General features: G+C 39.7%; 1 pseudogene; it reads left to right on the top strand.

Moving 5' to 3' along the window:
* Window positions 1-2,770: 2,770 nt before the first annotated feature.
* The window catches only part of LOC139738083 (scavenger receptor cysteine-rich domain-containing protein DMBT1-like), a 33,349-nt pseudogene continuing 13,545 nt past the window's right edge, over window positions 2,771-22,574 (top strand).

Below are 22,574 nucleotides of genomic sequence, written 5' to 3'. Positions count from 1 at the left end.
ACACATCACACACAGGACACGCATGCACACGCATATACAATACAATACAATACAATACAATACAAAAGACCTGCTCATTATATCAATAGCTTGTATATTGCTAGACGTATACTTCAAAAACAAAACAAAACAAAACAAACCCCAATTAAATCTGCTGCTTCGTTTCTTGTAGTAGTAATAAAGGTAGCAGTGGTAGCAGTAGTAGTAGAAGTAGTAGTGAAGTGTAGCACTTATGATGACAACGATAAATCAATTTATTCCCAGTAACGATACTTAAAATATTCTATTGATCATAATCAACTTGGGATAAAGACATGGCTAGACCGGACTATGGCTTCTTCAAAATGTTGTCCTAATGCTTACAAGGTACACAGAAGAGAATATAGGGATGGTCGTGCAGGAGAAGTGTTTATTGCCGTTCATGACTCACTCAATAGCTGCCTTGTTCCTGAGTTGGATGTGGAGGAGTGCGAGTTGCTGTGGGCCCGCATCAGGACGCCGCACCTTGTATGTGTGCTCTTACTCCTGACCTGATATAGCTGATGGAAACAGTTTGTCTCTCTCTTCCACACTTCTGTCCAGAGAGCAGCCCAGATAACCAGTGCCTACTTACTCGTAGGTTGTGACTTCAACTTTCCTGATTGGAACTGCACGACAGGGACTCCTTAGGCAACGTCACCATATGCCCAAGATAGGCCAAGAGTATTAGTTGTAACCTGGACACTTTTGGTAACAAGTTGATTTTTTTTTTTCAGGATAGCTCCAGGGATGTGACTAGAATAACATAAATGTCCTCATAAATCCTCTTTGAGCGTTTTCCGCAATCCAAGATGGCGTCCAAAATGGACGCCATTTTCTGAAATTCTTATAACTTTTCAACCAGGTATACCAAATACAAAAATGGAACTCACCACATGGTAGACAAATGCGTTGGTTTAAAAGGAGGCTAGCACTTAATTTTCAACTCATGTGCTTGAGATGATGAAAATAGACCATGTGGTAAAAAGAAAAATCGCCTTCTCATAGTAGGCTGTCTGTTTAGCAACAAAACCGATCAATGCTGATGGTAAAATGTTTCTCTCCTAACAAGGACACACTCCTTGATTTTAAAATTTAAATGTTTTAATTTGTATACTTTACACACTAATAAAAAGTTTTCGAATATTTTCCGATATCATACTGATATATATTTACATATTTGTGAGCTAAAATTGTTATTGCCGGCCATTTTGCACGCCATTTTGCATTTTAGGAAGAGCTCGAGCCATTTTATCGTACTTAAACATCTCTTAATATGTATTTTAAATGTTCTCCATGCCTCGAAACGTATATTTAGACATCTAAATTTTTTATCTGGGTTACCTGGTTGAAAGGTTATAAGAATTTCAGGAAATGGCGGCCATTTTAGACGCCATCTTGGATTACGGTACTTGTGTGCGTCAACAATTCTTCATGTCCTCATGGAGTCGTATACTTTTGCACGATGATACGGATAGTTGACACAAATATTTAAATGCGTATATGACAGTAACGTTTGCAGGATTAAGCATCATCAATAGCAAATTGTGGAGCAGCGAAGCTCCAAATAGCATATGAATTTGAATGAGCTGAGAAGTATGAATATCTATGTATGCCAATACATATGAACTATAATGTATGGTTGTAAGATTACGCATCATCAGTAGGGAATTGTGGAGCTGTGGAGAGCGAGACTCCTGAAGTGAATTAATGGTAATTGTGTGGTTAGATTGTAGAGTCGCATGTTTGCACGATAATACATGTGCTGAATTTGATATCATTACATTATTACGTGTAAAAACGATGTAGGATCATAAAATAAGGATTACTTACCCGCCGAGTAGCGGAGTCGTGAAACAGTGGAGTTCCAGAGATGCTGTATTAGGTATGATTGTTCATGACTTGACATCGTATGAACTTCAGGGTTTATATTTGCTTATTTATTTATTTATTTATTTGTTCATTTATTTATTTATTTGTATATTTGTTTATTTGTTTATTAATTAATTTATTTCATTTCATTTCATTTATTTCAATATTCTTTTAGCAGGGTAGCCGCTTAAGTTGGTTAACTGTTCTACAAGGGGCCCTGCTGGCATTATGTACAGGTAAAAATATCATGAACATCAAAACAAAGTACAAACAATGAAATAACTTATACTACAAATCAACCACTATACTTTAAAACAAAAATACAAACGAACTCAAACATTAATACGATTACAGCTTAATAACAGCTTGATAGGGCAATCAGAAAAGTATTGCCACTTCACCTACCCTCCCCCTTACAATTATTTGTATACAATATCTTCAGATTTCGGACTTCATTATCATTTTCTTCATACACACAAAAAATTAGGAACTTAATGATATATAACACAAAATAACATTACCACACAAATCTCAGTTGATTTTCGTACATTTTCCATTATATATACACTTAAGTATGCATACTTTCATAACCTATCAATCATGCTGAGGACCCTGCATAATTATTTGAAAACAAACAATGACTGCGTATTTCGAATAAAATTTGGCAAATTGTTCCACATAAATATATGAAGCTTGATAATGAAAAGAGTTCTTAAAACAATCTGTTTTGGGGCCATTTATAAACAAGGGATAATTTGTTCACGCACTAGCCTGTCCTCATTTAAGAATTTTTTTTAGAATACACCTTCTAGCAAATCACACATAGTCAATCTATCATATCATTTGTCTTATGTTTTTGTTTTGTTTTGTTATGTTATGGATGACCAGTGAATCAGTAGACTTCTTCGACATAAATGGCTTCACCCATTTTAACAAATACCGCGCAGAGAGGAGAGGAGGAGGTGTATCAATTTATGTGAGAGACAATCTATCCCCTAAGCATGTACCTGAAATTTCAGTCCCGAGAGACATAGAGGTGGTCTGGTGTCATATCCGACCTAAGCGCCTTCCACGTGAGGTATCCAGTATCTACATTGCCTCGGTGTACTGTCCACCCAACTGTGGTATCGAGCCAGACTTGACTGACCATCTCATTACCAGTGTCGACACAATCCGCACGCAACACCCCGATGCTGGCTTCGTAATGCTGGGGGACTTCAACCAACTGGACACTGATACCATCTGTCAAAATATATCACTCCAGCAAATTATCAAGGCCCCTACACGTAACAATGCGCTCTTGGACAAGATAATGACAAACCTGATGCGATTTTACAGAAATGCAGAGATTACATCCCCTCTTGGACTCAGTGATCACAATGTTGTCTTGTGGTACCCACAACTGAGCTCCCTTCTACATAGGAATGATGTTCACACACGAGTAGTTCGGCCCATGCGAGACTCCGACATCCGAGCATTTGGTCAATGGATATCAAGCCAAACCTGGAGTGAGGTCAGCGACGCCAGTGAGACAGCAGGAAAATGTGATGCTTTCTACGCAGCTCTGCATTCAGCCATCGATCGATTTTTCCCAACGAAACAAGTGAAAACTCATCAAAATGATAAGCCCTGGGTGACACCTGTCCTCAAAGCACTGATAAATCAACGACAAAGCCTGTTCAAGAGTGGATCCAAATATCAGTGGAAAGCCTGCAGCAACAAAGTGATCAGAACCATTGCTAGGGAGAAGCAGCGTTTCTATCATGACCGTGTTCATAATCTTAAGCATGAAGACCCAAAGTCTTGGTACAGGAATATTCGAATCATGACCACTGGATCTCGGCAAAGTCCCAATATCGATGTCCCCAATATCGACCAATCAGAGACGCTTAAAATAGCTCAAGCTATCAATAAGCAATTTGTGCAGGTTGCTAGTGACATACCACCACTAAATCGCAATAACCTTCCTGCCTACCTACCAGCACGAGGACCTCCCCCATCAGTCCAACCATGGGAGGTGATGCGTCAGTTGGAGCGGGTCAAAGTTGGAAAGTCAGCTGGACCCGATGAAGTACCTGCACGTTTGATAAAGATGTTTTCATATGAGTTAGCATACCCATTAACAACCATCCTTAACAGTTCCTTTGAAAGTGGTGAAGTACCTGAAAGGTGGAAAAAGGCAATAGTGGTCCCTATCCCTAAGGGAAAGCCAGCGAGAATAGACAAATTAAGGCCGATTGCCCTCACAGACCACTTTGTTAAGGTAGCCGAGTTATTCGTCACCAAATGGCTGATGTCAGATATATCAACGAAATTAGACCCTAAACAATTTGGTTGTAGATCCGGAAGGTCCACTACACATTGCCTTGTTGACATGGTAAATTTTCTTGCTAAGGGCGCTGACAAACTAGGAACAACTTCAACCTTGGTGACAACGGACTTTTCCAAAGCATTCGATCGAGTGGACCATGGGGTTGTCATTACCAAACTGATCAATCTCATTTCAAATCGGTCCTTTGTACCCTGGATTGCTAGCTTCTTGACAGACCGTTCACAGTGTGTTCGTTATCAGGGTGTCTGCTCTGAGTGGCAACCTGTTACGGCAGGTGTGCCGCAGGGAACACGGTTGGGTCCCGTTCTGTTTTTGGTCTTGATAAATAATGCCCTGACTTCTTCCGATCTGCAACACTGGAAGTATGTAGATGATATGAGTATAGCAGAAACAACTTTAAGAGGTGCACAGTGCACAATCCAAAGTTCACTAGACGATCTCCACATATGGTGTATGGCTAACAATATGAAGTTAAATGTAAGTAAATGCAACGTGATGAGGATTGATTTTGGCCGAACTCAGCTGCCTTTGTGTACGATACAACTAGGCGTAGAAACTCTTTGTGAGGTTCAAGCAGTGAAGGTTCTTGGTATACTATTGCGGTCAGATCTAAAATGGGATGACCAGGTGAATAATATGCTTGCCCAGGCCAACAGAAGATTGTACATGCTCAGGTCACTCAAACAATTCAAACTTAGATGGAAAGACCTCCTCACAGTTTACAAGGGGTACGTTAGACCAGTGGTTGAGTATGCCTGTCCAGTTTGGCATCCCGGCCTCACTACCAAACAACGAAACCAGCTAGAAAGGATTCAAAAAAGAGCCCTCAGAGTCGTGCTTGGACATTTATATGAGACATATGATAATGTCCTGCAAATAACCAATCTCCAACCCCTCTATGAAAGAAGAACGGATTTATGCAGTCAGTTCGCAAAATCATTGTTAAAATCACCCCATTTTCGAGAATGGCTGCCCGCTCCTAGACAAAACCCATACACTAGCTCCCTGAGGAGTGCCGTCCCATTCACTGGTGTCAGATGCAGAACGAATAGGTACAAGAAAAGCCCCATACCATTCCTAGTGGACCTAATGAACAAATGGTAATGTACAGGTATGCGCATTGATGCACATTGTATGCTGAGTTTTAAAGTTGCAGTTTCTTGTGTATTTATTATTTACATGTCATTTTGTTTTTGTATATCTGAAATTAGTAACGTTTTGTGATTTTACTACACAACTCATGTCAGGTTTACTCCCGTCTGATGGTATAGCGCATGATTTTCATGAAACACAATGCGTTTACACACTTGTATTAGATATCAGACATTTTTTTTGGGGGGGGGGGATGGGGGCTTGTGTCATTGGGTCAGAGTCTAAAGGTTAACGGTTAAGAGAATAGGAAGGAAGCAAGTTATGTTTCTGAAATCTTCAATACACGCATGTATGGTGTTTAGATTTGGTGAAAGGTCAAGACTCAACTATTTAATGTTGGAATTATATCATCATTACTGTTGTTGCATAATAATGTTCAGACTCGCTTAGTGTATTTATTTTTGTATATATTTTGACAATCAAAGAACTGGTACGAAGATTGAAAAATTTGAAGTATTTATATGCAGAAGTTTACATAGAAATATGATTGTTAGTATTTGTCCTTCAACTGAAGTGCAATATATGTGCTTACATCTGTACGTCCATTTTGTTTGAATTGTCTTGTTTTTATATTTATCCAGACGCATACAGCTTCTTTCCCTTTCTTTCCTTCCTTTCCCCCTCTACTTACTCCTCTTCTCCTTCTCCTTTATCCTTACATTCCTCCTGCTCTCTCTTTGTGCCTCCCTTTTCTTCTCCCCTAGCCTTTGTTTTCTTTGTTCTCCTGTCTCCCCTTCACTCTGTTCCTGTCTCAGCCTCACACTACATGTAGCATCTTCTATCTCTCAACAATCCTCATTCCACGCCTCCTCCCTTATCCTTCTATACCCTTTTTATTAGCTTAAAGGGTTGTGATACGTCCCTAATGGAGGATATAAGATACATGTATGTAAAACGGGTTTTTTTTTTCACTCAACTCTGTTTTTGTTCCAATATACATGTAATTTATATACTGAATGTACTTCCACTACTGATGTACCGATGATTTGTTTTGTTGTTGTCATAATGGTTGTATTTTGTTCGTGTGTTGTATACAAATGTATGTAAGTTATTTTGTCTCACTGTATTTTTATCGATGTAAATCAGACACAATTCAGCCGTTCGGCTGCGAAGTTTGATCAATAAACCATTCCATACCATACCACGTTTTGTTGTATTTGTTGGTTTTCTGTCCATGTCTACACTTTGTACCTTAAAAATCAATTATTTTGTGCATACTTGTACATAAGGAAACTTACTTTACAAGGCTTTCTTGGCTATATTCAAGTTCTCTTTTTTTTTCATTTTCACAGATATGTAAATGATTGATTATGTTTTTGTTCTGTATTATAAAATTCAATACTGTTATCAGAAAATGAGATGAATAAACGAATTGAATTGAATTAAATTAAACGCATATCGTGTATGAAATGGTGTGTGTCTTACAGCAATTAATAATGATTATTGTCGTGGGCTCATCCCATTGATTATCTTACACAAATATATGCAACTCTGGTACTGAACTCGTTGATGTATTGGTTGCCATTGTAATTTGGAGAGCATTTGCTTACGTGGTGTTAGTATACTGGCTTTCAGAACAATTCTTGTATACCGATTTTGAAGTTTCTGGAGTTTATCCAAATGACAATGTGCACTTCTACCCCAAACAACAATACAATAATCTATTTGTGGCAATATCAAACTATTATACAACAAATGCATTATAAATTGCGGCAAATAATGGTTAATTCTACGAATATATCCAAATATCCGAGAAATCTTACTAAATACTGCATTGATGTGCTTATCCCATCTGAGATTACTATCAATAATCACACCGAGATATTCAAATTAATCAACATGTTCATACTACCTTTATACACAATATGCAACTTATTCTTCTTTATCCTCCCTTTCGATCCAATTAACATAACTTTCGTGTTTTTAATATTCATAACAAGACAATTCATCTCCAACCATTGACCAATTAAATTCATTTTATCTTGCAAAAGTTGACTTAATTCCTGTACATTTTTTCGAACGAACAAACACTAATGTATCATCTGCATACAAACACATTTTCGAATCATCTCCAAAAGCAACTGTACGAATGTCATTTACAAATAGCGTAAAAATAATTGACCTAACAGGGAGCCTTGAGATATCCCAATAGAAACTTTTCTAAACGCAGACTGGAGTTTATGGCGTGGTAGAGCCATGTGCATTTGCAGTATATCATGGAAATCTTATATGACTTTGCATGACGTAATATATCAACTTCGCATCAAAAGTGAAAATGAATTATGACAGTAATATTCCTCTTTTCATCATTTCATCGTTTCATCATTTCATTACTTCTCATGTTCATCGTTTCATCGTACTAAATTGTACGAAATTTAAGTCAGTTTTCTACACAATGCTGGAAAAGCAAACATGTAGACACGCAAACCCATTTACATTATTTAAAAGTACAAGGACATGTAACATGTGTTTTGTACGATAATTGCGGAGTCATATGTCCTGCACGATAATACGGAAGTGTGATATCATTAAAGGCATAATTATGTGTAAATGAGTAAACAAGTCGATCGTAATATAATGATCGAGTACCCAATGAGCAATAGAGTTCAAAGGTGCTGTATATGATGCATAAATGAGATCCCATAGATACTACCATGATACGACTAAGGCTGCGTTTATCAGCTTTCCCCTGTTTTAACGTGATAGCCCTTTCCATAGCCCTTTCGAGAGCCCTTTCCAAAGCCCTGACTGCCTATACTATTAATGTGCCGCTTGATTTCTAAGAAGAGACGGCGAAAAGCAATTACCATTAAAGACAATTACCATTAAAGACATGATTATCTTCCTTTGAGAGTGACGAGTCATGATGCAATGCCACATGAATAAATTGTCTTCCTATCTGTGAGGCAGCTCCAGTTTAGCACATACTTTAAATATTTCTGAGTGGCGGCGTGAGGCTTTGGCTGCGTTTATCAACTTTCCTCTGTTTAAACGGCTTTCGATAGCCCTTTCCAAAGCCCTTTAGAAACGGCTTTCAAAATAGTTGCGTTTAACAACTTTCTTCGCGAACACGATTTTTAAACTGGCCTGTCACTGCACAGCTGAATTGCGCTATTCGACCCAAGGAGAAGTACAAGTGCTGAAGTACAAGACAACAAAGCCGTTTCAAAACAGCTTTGCGTTTATCAACTTCCAAAAGGCTTTTACAAACAGGTTTCTAAAACCCTGTTTAGGAAACCTGTTTGGATAGCCACAAATTTGGGGCTTTCGAAAAGGCTTTCCTAAAGGGTTTTCAAAACAGCTTTGCTTTTATCAACTCTTAAAAATTCCTTGAAAGCTGTTTGGATAACCTGTTTCTGCCGAGAGAGGAGAGTTGATAAACGCACCCTTTCGTAAAGGCTTTCCTAAAGGGCTTTCAAAACAGCTTTGCGTTTATCAACTCATAAAAATTCCTTGAAAGCTGTTTGGATAAGGGTTACGCCATTTCCTACCCCACTTTATCTGACACTCTTTCCGACACACTTTTTTGCCATTCACTTTGTACACGGGGCAGTTTTCATGAGACGGCCTCTGTTATTGGCTACTGTGCTAATGAATATTCAAGACTATGGTATGGCTTGGAAGATCACGTGCACGCGGCGCAAGGCTATACAACGTAGTAGTCTGTACGTACCAAAGAGATTTTTCTCCTCACTGCGGAAAATCTCTTTGATATGTACAAAATCCGCCGCTGTACAGTATCTGCCGTAACTTATCGCGGCAGATTTTAGCCCATGTCGGAACGATAACTGCCGATTGAAACGATAACCGCCGGCGGATACTGTTTTAGAGCAAAAAAACGCCGCGGAACGCTATCTGCCGCTACACCGGTGGCTTGTGTGTGTTTATAACATGTGTGCATATGGAGGAAGCATGGGGCTGAAAAAACAGCACCACGTGCAACGTGGTGAGGTAAAAAACAAATCGGACGTAAGAAGTCATACATTCAAGAGCTAAACAGACAAATAGCGAAATCAAAGTCCACTGAAAAGGTCTTGACACTGTAATGTATGTTCCAAATTCATGTCTGGCTTAGTTTCGAGAGAATTTTCTACACTTGTGAAGGTTTTCTTTGCAAGAGATCAGGAGTGAGATCGGTGAAGTAGCTAAACGTGTACTCTATGTGACTGTTGCATGCATGCGTGCACGTGGCTGGGAGAGTGCGGCAAGAACGCTAGAAATGCACCACCAGCAGGTACGGTGGGCTGCAAATTCTTGGAGCAAAATTAGCCTTCATTGTTCAGCCCGACTAGTATTTATATATTCATAATAATTCTAATTCTTCATGAAATCACAATAAAAATACTTCATATATTCATAATACATTTTAGAAGCGTAATATGAAATATTTTGACTTTTTTTTTTGCAATCCAAAGAAAAAATATTTTGAATAAAAAATTAATAATAAATAATAGTTCTTGACTCAAGTCTAAACTTCGTGCGTCTTCTTGCAGTCACCTCGCAGTTGCCCATGGATACGACGCATAAATAATCAGCTGTTTGCTGAGTCATTCCTACCCTACTGCCTCTGTTCAAATTCAGATCGATTGTGATTTTATCGGTGGCATTTAGTTTCATGACCTAATCCAATAAAACTAGACAAATTTAAACAAAAATCCCTATCAATATCACTTGTTGCCACGATAGTTTTCAGATTTCACTAGCTTCATTATCGAAGCTGTTCTGAGGCTGTTGGACATTTGAAAGAACTGCTTTGTAAGAAATCACCTTTTATTTATTATTTATTTTCACACACAAGAATTTTGATGACTTAAACAGAGACTCCAACCCAAAGCACCTTTAGACCGGGGGCCCAGAAGATTTATTCAGCTGAAAAGGGTCACACTTTTTAATGGTCTCATCATATAAGGATGTGTCCAAGGGTCAATAAAATGAATTGCTGGCAAGTCACATCCTGTACCGTAAGCCTAGGGACCACAAAAAGGGACCCCGAAAAATGGATTTATTCAGCCGAAGGGGGTCACGGACAAAAGTTGGTGGATATTGTTCCTTTGGGTGTACTTATCATGAAAACAGCAATGCCAGCTATTTTATCCTGTACGGGGCCCCAGACAGTAGCCCCAAAGGGCCCTACAAATATGGTGTTATTCAGCTGAAAAGGGTCACAGCTAATTTCTTTTGCAATGGAAGTAGTTCCCATCAGAGATATCCAAAACACCAATGCCAGCTATGTTATCCTGTACGGGGCCCTAGACAGTAGCCCCAAAGGGCCCCACCCCCCCATAGGCCAACGTACAAACACACACAAACATTGATTTTATTCAGTTAAAAAGAGTCACGGCTAATTTCTTTTGCAATTGAAGTACTTCCCATCAGAGATATTCAAAACACCAATACCAGCTACTTTATCCTGTACGGGGCCCCAGACAGTAGCCCCAAATTGCCCCCCCCCCCCCCACAGGCCATACGTACAAACACACACAAACATTGATTTCATTCGTGCAGCTGAGAAGAGTCACGGCTAATTTCATTTGCAATGGAAGGAGTACCCATCAGAGATATCAAAAACACCAAAGTCAGTTATGTTATCCAGTATGGGGCCCCGGACAGTAGCCCCAAAGGAGCTCCCCCCCCCCCCCCCCAACACACACACACACACATTAGTTTCATTCAGCTGAAAAGAGTCACAGCTAATTTCTTTTGCAATGGAAGTAGTACCCATCAGAGATATCCAAAATACCAAAGCCAGCTATTTTATCCTGCATGGGGCCCCAGTCAGTAGCCCCAAATTGCTCCCCCCCCCCCCAACACACACACACATTGATTTTATTCAGCTGAAAAGGGTCATGGCTACTTTCTTTTGCAATTGGAAGTAGTAGGCATACTCATCAGAGTTATCCAAAACACTAAAGCCAGTTATTTTATCCTGTACGGGGTCCCAGACAGTAGCCCCGAAGTGCACCCCCCAACACATCACACACACACACACACACACACACACACACACACACACACACATTAGTTTCATTCAGCCAAAATGGGTCACGGCTAATTTCTTTTGCAATGGAAGTATACCCATCAGACATATCCAAAGCACCAAAGCCAGTTATTTTATCCTGAATGGGGCCCCAGACAGTAGCCCCAAAGTGCCCCCTACACACACACACACACACACACACACACACACACACATATATTGGTTTCATTCAGCCGAAAAGGGTCACGGCTAATTTATTTTGCAATGGAAGTATACCCATCAGAGATATCCAAAGCACTAAAGCCAGTTATTTTATCCTGTACGGGGCCCCAGACAATAGCCCCAAAGTGCCCCCTACACACACACACACACACACACACACACACACACACACACATATATATATATATATATATATATATATATATATGTATATATATATATATATATATATATATATATATGTATATATATATATATATATATATATATATATATATATATATATATATATATATTGGTTTCATTCAGCCGAAAAAGGTCACGGTAATTTCTTTTGCAATGGAAGTAGTATCCATCGGATATCAAAATACCAAAGTCAGATATTTTATCCTGCACGGGGCCCCAGACAGTAGCTCCAATGTGTTTTGCTTTATTCTCTTTATTGTTTGCATCTCTTCTTCTTAAATATGCGCTCCTTCGTCTTCATTTTCGCGACAACGACAACGCGTCCTCCGCATCATCATCATCAGTAGCCCCAAAGTGCCCCCCCCCTCCACATACACACGAACACACGCACACACACACACACACACACACACACACACATTAGTTTCATTCAGCTGAAAAGGGTCACGGCTAATTTCTTTTGCAATGGAAGTAGTACCCATCAGAGATATCCAAAATACCAAAGCCAGTTATTTTATCCTGTATGGGGCCCCGCACTGTATAGCCCCAAACACGGGTAATTTCTTTTGCACTGGAAGAAGTACCTATCAGAGATATTCAACACACCAAGGCTAGTTATTTTATCCTGCACAGAGCCCCAGACAGTAGCTCCACAGTGTCCCATCCATTATATTAATATCAGGGCCTACTGAACAGAGATATCACAAACACTAAAGCAAGTCATCTTATCCTGTATACGGGGTCCCATAGGTTACAGTAGCAAAGCACTCAAGAAATTTACAAAGGAAGCATACTTCTGTATAGTGCACAACCAAGATGACCATATTACGAAAGCAAGTCATTTCATCTTGTACTGGGCCCAGGTTACAGTAGCCATAAAGTGCCCCTCCCCCACATAATTATTATGACATCATTTAGCTGAAAAGAGTCATAGTTGTTTTTCTTTTACAATCGAAGTGGCCTTAGTTTACATCATAGATACCCAAAACATCAAAGCCAGTTAGGTTTTCCCAGCCAATTTCGCACTTTTGTTGGTTCATTTGATAGAAGGTTCGAATTCGTAAAATGGGTATTCAAATTGGCTGGTACCCTACGTTCATTCAACTTCGCCTTGACTTGCCGAAAAGGGTATTTCAGTCATTAAATTTCGCGAAAGACAGTCAAATTCCAAACGTGTTCATTCAAATTCAAATCATGCTATTTCTTTGTTTCAGATCATTTTAACATGTCTTTCTATGTGTGTTTTCGTTTCATCTATAAATTACTGTTATAAAGCAGTAAATGTATCATATTTCTTATCTAGTATAACTGGATTTGGTTGTTCTGTAACCAGACTGGTAACGCTCCTTCTCTTTCATATACATGTCATTATAGGCCTATACGTGTACCAGTAATGCAGATTAACTTCATTTTTAAGGTCATGACAGCACAATAGATACAGACGTTTATCTCTAGAAGACATAGAAAGAATTATAAAAAAAAAAAAAAAATTGAGGATCATAACCTTTACTTCTTGGAACTGGCCGACCGCTCGTAATAAAGCGCTCGTAACGGCCAGATAATTTGTGGCTTCTTACTTCTTTGGATTCAAAAAGCACGTTAAAAAAATGGTGTCAAAGTCTCTTAAACGAATGCGAAAACATGAAATGCTATGATGCTTACAAGACAATAACTACGACGAAAGAAAATAAGGAAAGAGGCCAAGCATGAACATATCTGTTTAATTGACTGCAGAACATGTTAAATTAGATGGCCAGAAATCAATTTGAATGAACGAGCGCAGCATGAAATCACGTGACCATATCATTATGAATTTATGAATGTGGAATGGTACTTGTCTTATATATGGATTTCAGTTGAAAAAGTGTTATTTAGAATAAGGTTAGAGGTAATGTGAATGTTTCAAAATAAATTTGAATGAAGAGATTAATATGACATTGAACTACCATGTCATCTAGGCGAAATTTTTGCTAAATTTAATTCAACATTAAAGAATTCGATTAAAAGAGGTGCGATATTGGCCCGGATGCAGGGCCCTTGACAGGTATAGCCCCAAGGTATTCCCACCCCATATGAATTAATTGCTTTTAGGTGAAAAGAGTCATGTATGCCTATTTTCCTTCAGTGGAATCAACAGCTGAGATACGTAAAACACAAACCCATCCAGTTAAGGGGCCCCCAGCCAGTACCTGGAAAGTGCTCCCGTATTATTTTATTCTAAGTGAAAAGAATCACTGCTGTAATTTCTTTTGCAATGGAAGTAGTACTCAAGGAGGTATCAAAAACACCGAAACTAGTTATATAGCTGTACGGGGCCCCACGGAGTGTTCCTAAAGTGTCCCCACATGTGATTCCACTATCAAGATCTGCATCCCGATCTATTCAATCTGTCAGATCTGGAGAGAGCGGCAAAAGTGTACGGGGACCGGGAGCATCGTAGCAGCAGCGTTTGGGTGATGGGGTTGGATCTGGCAATTTTACAGATCGGGAAGAAATTTTGAACTGGTTCAAAATTTCTTCCTCATCTCCCCATCAAGATTGACCTATTTTGAATCGTAGCTCAAACGGGGAGAGAGCAGTGACAGTGTAAATACCGCGGGATGAGCGTAACAATTCCAGGTGTTTCTGACCGTAGTAACAGCGGCACAAGAACCGGAAATATAGTCTAAACTAGACACCGACGACATGGTCCCGCTGCTGCGCCGCTTTCTTGATCAAAGCACGACCTTCCCGCTTTAACGACGCTCTCACTAAGTTCTCTACTCTCGTATAAAATCAAGGCCTGTTCCTACGACGCTTCATTCCTGCTTCGATAACGCTGTTGGCCGCTTTAGCTACGCTGTTCCTACGCTTTCCCAGACTCAATTATGCACGTCTTCCACTCTCGCCGCTCTAAAATCGAATGTAGCCGATACGCTGGAAAATGTTTGCCAGAACAGCAAAACTGATGATGATGAGGAGGACGCGTTGTCGTTGTCGCGAAAATGAAGACGAAGGAGCGCATATTTAAGAAGAAGAGATGCAAACAATAAAGAGAATGAAGCAAAACACTTTGGAGCTACTGTACGGGACCCCGTGCAGGATAAAATATCTGACTTTGGTATTTTGATATCCTATGGATACTACTTCCATTGCAAAAGAAAGTAGCCGTGACCCTTTTCAGCTGAATAAAATCAATGTGTGTGTGTGTGGGGGGGGGGGGAGTGGGAGGGGGTAAGGGGCAATTTGGGGCTACTGTCTGGGGCTACTGTCTGGGGCCCCATGCAGGATAAAATAACTGGATTTGGTATTTTGGATTTCTCTGATGGGTACTAATTCCATTGCAAAAGAAATTAGCCGTGACCCTTTTTCAGCTGAATGAAACTATTGTGTGAGTATGTGTGTTGGGGGGGGGGGGGCACTTTGGAGCTACTGTCTGGGGCCCCGTACATGACAAAATAACTGGCTTTGGTGTTTTGTATGTCTCTGATTGGTACTCCTTCCATTGCAAAAGAAATTAGCCGTGACTCTTTTTAACTGAATAAAATCAATGTTTGTGTGTGTTTGTACGTAGGCCTATGGGGGGTGGGGCCCTTTGGGGCTACTGTCTAGGGCCCCGTACAGGATAAAATAGCTGGCATTGGTGTTTTGGATATCTCTGATGGGAACTACTTCCATTGCAAAAGAAATTAGCCGTGACCCTTTTCAGCTGAATAACACCATATTTGTAGGGCCCTTTGGGGCTACTGTCTGGGGCCCCGTACAGGATAAAATAGCTGGCATTGCTGTTTTCATGATAAGTACACTCAAAGGAACAATATCCACCGATTTTTGTCCGTGACCCCCTTCGGCTGAATAAATCCATTTTTCGGGGTGCCTTTTTGTGGTCCCTAGGCTTACGGTACAGGATGTGACTTGCCAGCAATTCATTTTATTGACCCTTGGCCACATCCTTACATGATGAGACCATCAAAAAGTGTGACCCTTTTCAGCTGAATAAATGCTCTGGGCCCCCGGTCTACTTCTGATCTGGAGATTCTCCCGTCTGAAACTCCTAGCAGACGGGAGATTCCAAGTGATGTGTGCGAAGCGCGAAATTCCCAGGTTCTAGATGCTCTCGATTCTAGTGCTAGCTAAGGCTTATTTTTTTAACATATGATAGCAATAAGTAAGAAATCCTTTCCAACGGGAGACACAGAGCCAGGGCGGGAGAAATTAAATCATAAGCGGAAGAACGGGAGATTTTGCAAAAATGGGTTTTCGGCGGGAGATCTCCCGTCGAAAACGGGAGAGTTGGAGTCTCTGCTTACATAATCTTTTAAAACTATTCTAATGTCATAATATTTCATGATGGTATGTGTTCTGTCTTTACATGGCAAGATGGGATTTTTTTTCTTCCATCCAGGGTCAAAGAAGGAAGTAACAGGAAGGAAACCAAAACGATAGGGAGGAAATGAAAAGGATAGAATGAAACACCTGCTCAGCGGGCTCTTTTTTATTGATATTTACAATGGTGAATGCAGTACATCAGAATTTAAGTACAGTTCTAAATAATTTATTATTTGAAAAATGAGCAAAGAAAATGGGATATCATCGAGTTCTAAATCTAAATGAAAACTAAATTAGCATCGCCATTTAGATCTAATATTTACTAAAGAATAGCCCTGATGCAACCTTTTGGTTGAGTTTCTTTAGAGAAACGAATTTTTGGAGCACTAACCCAAGTGAACAACCAAAAGGTTTAAAAAATGATGAAATGCAGGTCTGTAGACCACTCCTGTGCATGAGCGAGCAACAGCCCCCGTGGACAGTGTCACTCTCGTCCTTGGCCTAGGGCTAGGCTACTCGTGTCGTTCTCGCCATCATCAACGTCATGGTCACACGAAATAAATTGCATCATCAAAAGGGTTCGTATATCATCACCAGAATCATTATGATCATCATCACTATCATCTCAACCACAACAAAACCCTGAATATCATTCCCACCATAGTCACTCGCAGCTCACAAAAACACATCAGCAAACGTACAGACATCGCAGACTTTGTAGCTAACTACGTTAGACTTTAGATCAATGTTAGTTGTACACAAAATGAAACGGAGGTGGAAAACTAGTAATGAATACACGGAGATCTCAACGATTGCATTTTACCGTAGAAAATATACACTGAATATCTTGCACCGCAAAAAATTTGAGGTAAAAAACTACGTTGAGGGAAACCAGGGTGAAAACCCGCTGCTTGGAAGACGAACGATGAAGACACTGTACGGTAAAAATGCACACGGAAACAAACGAGTGGGTACCATACAAAGTATGAATGTTCTCTCACACACGTAGATAATCTACACCGTGTTCAATCAAAAAACTCAACAAACACTCGAACAAAAACTCACCTCTAAATTGTTGCAAACGAGATAATCACTTCAAAAAATGGGGGAAAAACACTTGTGGTAGTACGATTGTACTCTAAGAATAACAGAGATAAGATGATACGAAAGCAAAAGAGAGAAAAAGAGAGAGAAATGGACAGGAAACCTGCAGAAGTTATGCCACACTAACTGGCACCAAAACGCAATTCGACACACACAGGTAATCAGATATCGTCATGGACCCCCCTGAGGAGATCGATATCACGATACCACGCGTAAGTCAATAGCATCAGACCGAGTGACTCATTATGAAAAAAAAAATCGTAAGGCTGTTGAATATTCATTAGCACAGTAGCCAATAACAGAGGCCGTCTCATGAAAACTGCCCCGTGTACAAAATGAATGGCAAAAAAAGTGTGTCAGAAAGAGTGTGTCAGATGAAGTGGGTCAGGAAATGGCGTAACCCTTTGGGTAACCTGTTTCTGTCGAGAAAAGGAGTTGATAAACGCACCCTTAGACGTGTGAATTCTCTGTTTTGACCGTAATTCTCTGTTTTGACATGAAACTAATGAATCCTATATGAATGGTGTGGAAAACTAACCCTATGTGGCACTTTGGGATGACACGGAAATCTAAAAGCTAATAGAATTAGTTAGAATCCGCGAAAAAACAAACAAACAAACAAACAAACAAAAAAGGAAGTAAACGATTGGTGTAATCTACGTTTCGATATTTCCCAGATATGTTCATGTACATGACCCTTTTACTAGGTCGCATGCAGTCGCACGCAGCTTCTATACTTAGTAGTTTATAACAACGTATCCTGTAATATCGTGTAATTTATTTGTTGATGTACAAAAATATATTTTACAGCAGCACTTTACATCGCAGTGTTTTCTTTCATGCATAGATGTTTATCATATAAGCTTGTACTTGTACCTCGTTCTCTCTTCCTCTCGTTCTCTCTGTCTCTCTCTTTTCAAAGTATTCAACCACACGATCATAAGCTATGCAATTTTGTTTCGAGATGTAAGCATATCGGACGTAACACAATTATATTGAAATAAATATCGACACAACTGTTACGTATATCGCGGCTATTATGTCGTCATTTATTTTGTTATTATACATATATATGTACGTTGTTATGAACTATAATACAGAAGCTACGTGCGACTTCCCTAGTAAAAGAGTAAGAGATGTATCATGAACATGGGAAATATCGAAACTTATTGCGCAGTCCCGTGTTAGTGTTAGAATCAATCACTATAAACGCATCAGTCTACATTGAGGCCGCGGAACTCGACGGAGCACAAGTTAGTGCAACGGCGCCCTTATGCCACTGGTTCTGGAGCGATTCTGGCATAGGAATTACGCGGTGTTGGTTCGGGAGCACAAGTTAGTGCAACGGCGCCCTTATGCCACTGGTTCTGGAGCGATTCTGGCATAGGAATTACGCGGTGTTGGTTCGGTGGAGCTCATGACTGGTCGAAGTTACTGCTTTCTTTTGCTTCGGTGTACACACAGTACCGACTTGTGGCTAGAGAACGCTGTACCTGTCCCAACTAGCTTCAAAAGAATGTGCTCTGCTATGGCAACTTGCCCGTGTATACGTCCATTGATGATATTATGAACACAATTTTGACGTTATTTTGTCTGACTCCGCACCATCTGACACTCACTGCTACAGATTCCTGGTTGTCATAATCAAAGCACCACCTTTGGAACTTGATAGGGAGATCGAATCTGCTGCTTGATTCTGCCGGTCGTCCTTGAGGTGAGGGTCTTTAGAGCATTTGAAGTGTTTGTACCGGATGATATTTAAGAGGCGAAAATAATGATAGCAACAAAAACATCAACCATCGCCGGGCAGGAAAAATCTTGGCAACAATGACAGTTCATGAAGCATGTAGTATATGATGATTTGTATATTACAGTTACTGCAGTAGTTGACGAGAGTGACGAAATGCCTTTAAGATTGATAAAACTAAAGATATGGAGTGTAGAGTGGCGATTTTTATTTTTTTTATAGGTGTAGGACAATGACAGGAATGGGCTCCTTTTAAACGAATTATGGCAACAAATTCATTGAAACATCCTGTGGTATTTATCATCTTCATTCTCTAGATATTCATAGCGTTATTACAGTTATTGTGATTGCAAACTCTCTTGACGAAAGCTGATTCTTTTTTTATCAGTTGCTATGGAAACTGAAACAATTGATATTTGCCATATAGTCCAAGAGTATTAGTTTTAACCTGGACATTTTTTGTAACAAGCTGATTTTTTTTTTCAGGATGGGTCCAGCAAAATGTCTAGAATAACAAACTAAAAGTCCTCATAAATCCTCTTTGAGCGTTTTCCGCAATCCAAGATGGCGTCCAAAATGGCCGCCATTTTCTGAAATTCTTATAACTTTTCAGCCAGGTAGCCTGAATACAAAATTAAAATGTCTAGATATATGTTTTTAATGATGACGAATTCAATAAAATACATATTAAGAGTTCAATAAAATACACATTAAGAGTTGTTGAAGCACGCAAGTACCATCCCGAGTTAACAGCACGTCCCTTACATGCACAACGACAGCCGCGCAACCTGAAGAGTTTGCTTACACGATCTCGAGTCAACAGAACAATCAATCCTACTGGAAATCATAAATGTGGAAACAAACGATGTCAAATATGCGCTCACCTAATCACAGATACAGATATCACACTTGGCTCCGGCCACACCCTCCATCCGACGTCAGGGGACTGCAACAGCAAGAATGTAGTATACAGCCTTACATGCAAGCAATGTCCCCTGGCTGTCTACATCGGAGAAACAACAAATTTTAGACAACGTTTCAACAATCACAAAAGCACAATCATTAGAAGTCAAACACAACATCCAGTCGCACAACACTTCAACAAAACAAATCACACACTAACAGATCTGCAATGTTGCATTTTATACAAGGACATGGAAGCATTTGAAGAAAGACACGTGAAAGAACTAAAAACAATCATCCGCACACGAAGCTTCCAGGGACAGGGCATGAACATAGATCTATCATGGCTCACGAACTACACTTTTTACAAGTAGGTGCGCCGCTTATTGTTGTATGTTCTCCCGTTTACCCCGCTGCAATAGATCTTATCATTATATTGCTTGAGTGATATAATGCTGACGCTCCTTTTAACCATTTCTTGGAACCAGTCTTTTTTCCACTCCGAGACGTATTGTGACGTATCTATTTAATCAAAAGAAGAAAAATATGATTTTTCACGTATTTCATATTCATGCTATAGTCTCAGATTATTTAAAGACTATCTACTCACCAGAATTTGGAAGTTAATGTATGTGTATGCTGAAGTTTGAAAGGAATGGTAAACTGCTTGCACATATTTTGCATAACCATCAGTGTGACGATTCAGTTTGATTTAAAAAAAATCGAATGTTTATATTGATCATGATAATTTCAGATTATGTAAAGATTATCTATACACTAGAATTAAAGTTAATTTATGTGTATGTTGAATTTTGAAAGAAATAATGCACTGCTTTTACATTACCACCGCAGCTGCGTATTCAGAGGAATTACTTCTGTATCAGTCGTGCCAAGTTTTTTCATGTATGCTTTATACTCATTGTAATTTCATTATGACGTAACATTGTACTGTTGCCAGGATGCGCGCTGGGTGTTAGGATGCCTAGCATGGATGCGTTAAAGCGCGCATCCTTGGTAACACGGTTGCAATATATTTTTATGGCTTAATTTTGTTATTGTTCTCTCAGTATCAACACTTGAGAAAGGGCGGCGAGACGCCCGAAAATTTGTGTGAAGAAATAAACCGTTGGTGGATACAGCATGAACTTTGTTGCAGCTTTGTTACTTATCTTTTTATCTTGCCAACACGTGGACTACCTTATCAACATATATATATATATATATATATATATATATATATACCGGGTGTCCCAAAAAAAGCGGAACGGTGGATTTTCAGTACCTTGCGTTCTAAAAGTGATATATTTTTTGACATCATTAGAAAGAGCATCTTCCGCAGAAGACCATGATACCAAAATCATTAAATTTGGTTCAGTACTTTTTATTCTACGCCAATTTCTGTAAATGCAGTCATTTTTAATTTTTTGCGACTTATGAGATAATAATTTGGGTGCGAAACGCGTTCCATACGGTGAATTGTGTAAGCTCGTTGATCCATGTCAACAAAAGATAACGCTTTCATATTGGGCGCGCACACACACACACACACACACACTCACACACACACACACACACACATTGTCTTTTCCTGGCCCGTGCCCAATGTGAAAGCTGTATCTTTTGTTGACATGGATCACCGAGCTTACACAATGTTCACCGTATGGATCGCGTGTCGCGCTCAAATTATTATCTCATAAGTCGCAAAAATCCGGCGAAATTTGACAATGACTGCATTTTCAGAAATTGGCGTAGAATAAAAAGTACTGAACTAAATTTAATGATTTTGGTATCATAGTCTTCTGCAGAAGATGCTCTTTCTAATGATGTCAAAAGATATATAACTTTTAGACCGCCAGGTACTTAAAATCCACCGTTCCGCTTTTTTTGGGACACCCGGTATATATATGTAAAGTGGCGTACGGTGGGTCGAAACATGGGGGGAACCATAAAGTAATTTTGACGGTCTGTATGCTTGTGCGTGTGTGCGTGAGCAATAATGGGACTACAATACATTACGGAATGTGATACATTCAACAACGCAGTCATTGAGGAACATTGTAAGTTTTCCTTACATGGATTATGGAATGACGGTGTGAAACGATCGACAAATTATACTGTCAGCAACATAAGGTGAATGGCATAACAATAAAATGCGAGCGAGCGAAGCGAGCGAGTTTAAAAATTTTGATATTCTACAGTTCCAAAACTGGAGTTTTAATCGTAGCGATATATTTCGCTTTGGAAATAAATGGGGGCGCATCGGGCGCAACTGCTGGCAATTATTGGCAGCAACATTAGGAGAATGGCATAACGATTCAATGCGAGCGAGCGAAGCGAGCAAGCTTGAAAATTTTGACATTCTACAGTCCCAAAACTGGGGTTTGTAGCTATATCTTTCACTTTGGAAATTAATGGGGCGGCGCATCGGGCGCAACTGCTGGCAATTACTGATGACAGCAACATCAGGAGAATGGCATAACGATTCAATGCGAGCGAGCTTGAGAATTTTGACATTTTACAGTAAAAAAAACAACAACTCCCGTTTGTAGCTATATCTTTCGCTTTGGAAATTAAGGGGGGGGCATCGGGCGCAACTGCTGGCAATTACTGGCAGCAACGTTAGGAGAGTGGCATAACGATTCAATGCGAGCGAACGAAGCGAACGAGCTTGAAAATTTTGACATTTTACAGTCCCAAAACTCCCGTTTGTAGCTATATTTATCTTTCGCTTTGGAAATTAAGGGGTGGGGGCA

This window comes from Diadema antillarum, unplaced genomic scaffold (genome assembly GCF_040938485.1).
Source record: "Diadema antillarum isolate AM-2024a unplaced genomic scaffold, OU_Dant_1.0 seq00000720_RagTag, whole genome shotgun sequence".
NCBI lineage: Eukaryota > Metazoa > Echinodermata > Echinoidea > Diadematoida > Diadematidae > Diadema > Diadema antillarum.
Note: the sequence above shows the minus strand (reverse complement) of the source record. Positions and strands in the feature narration are given on the sequence as shown.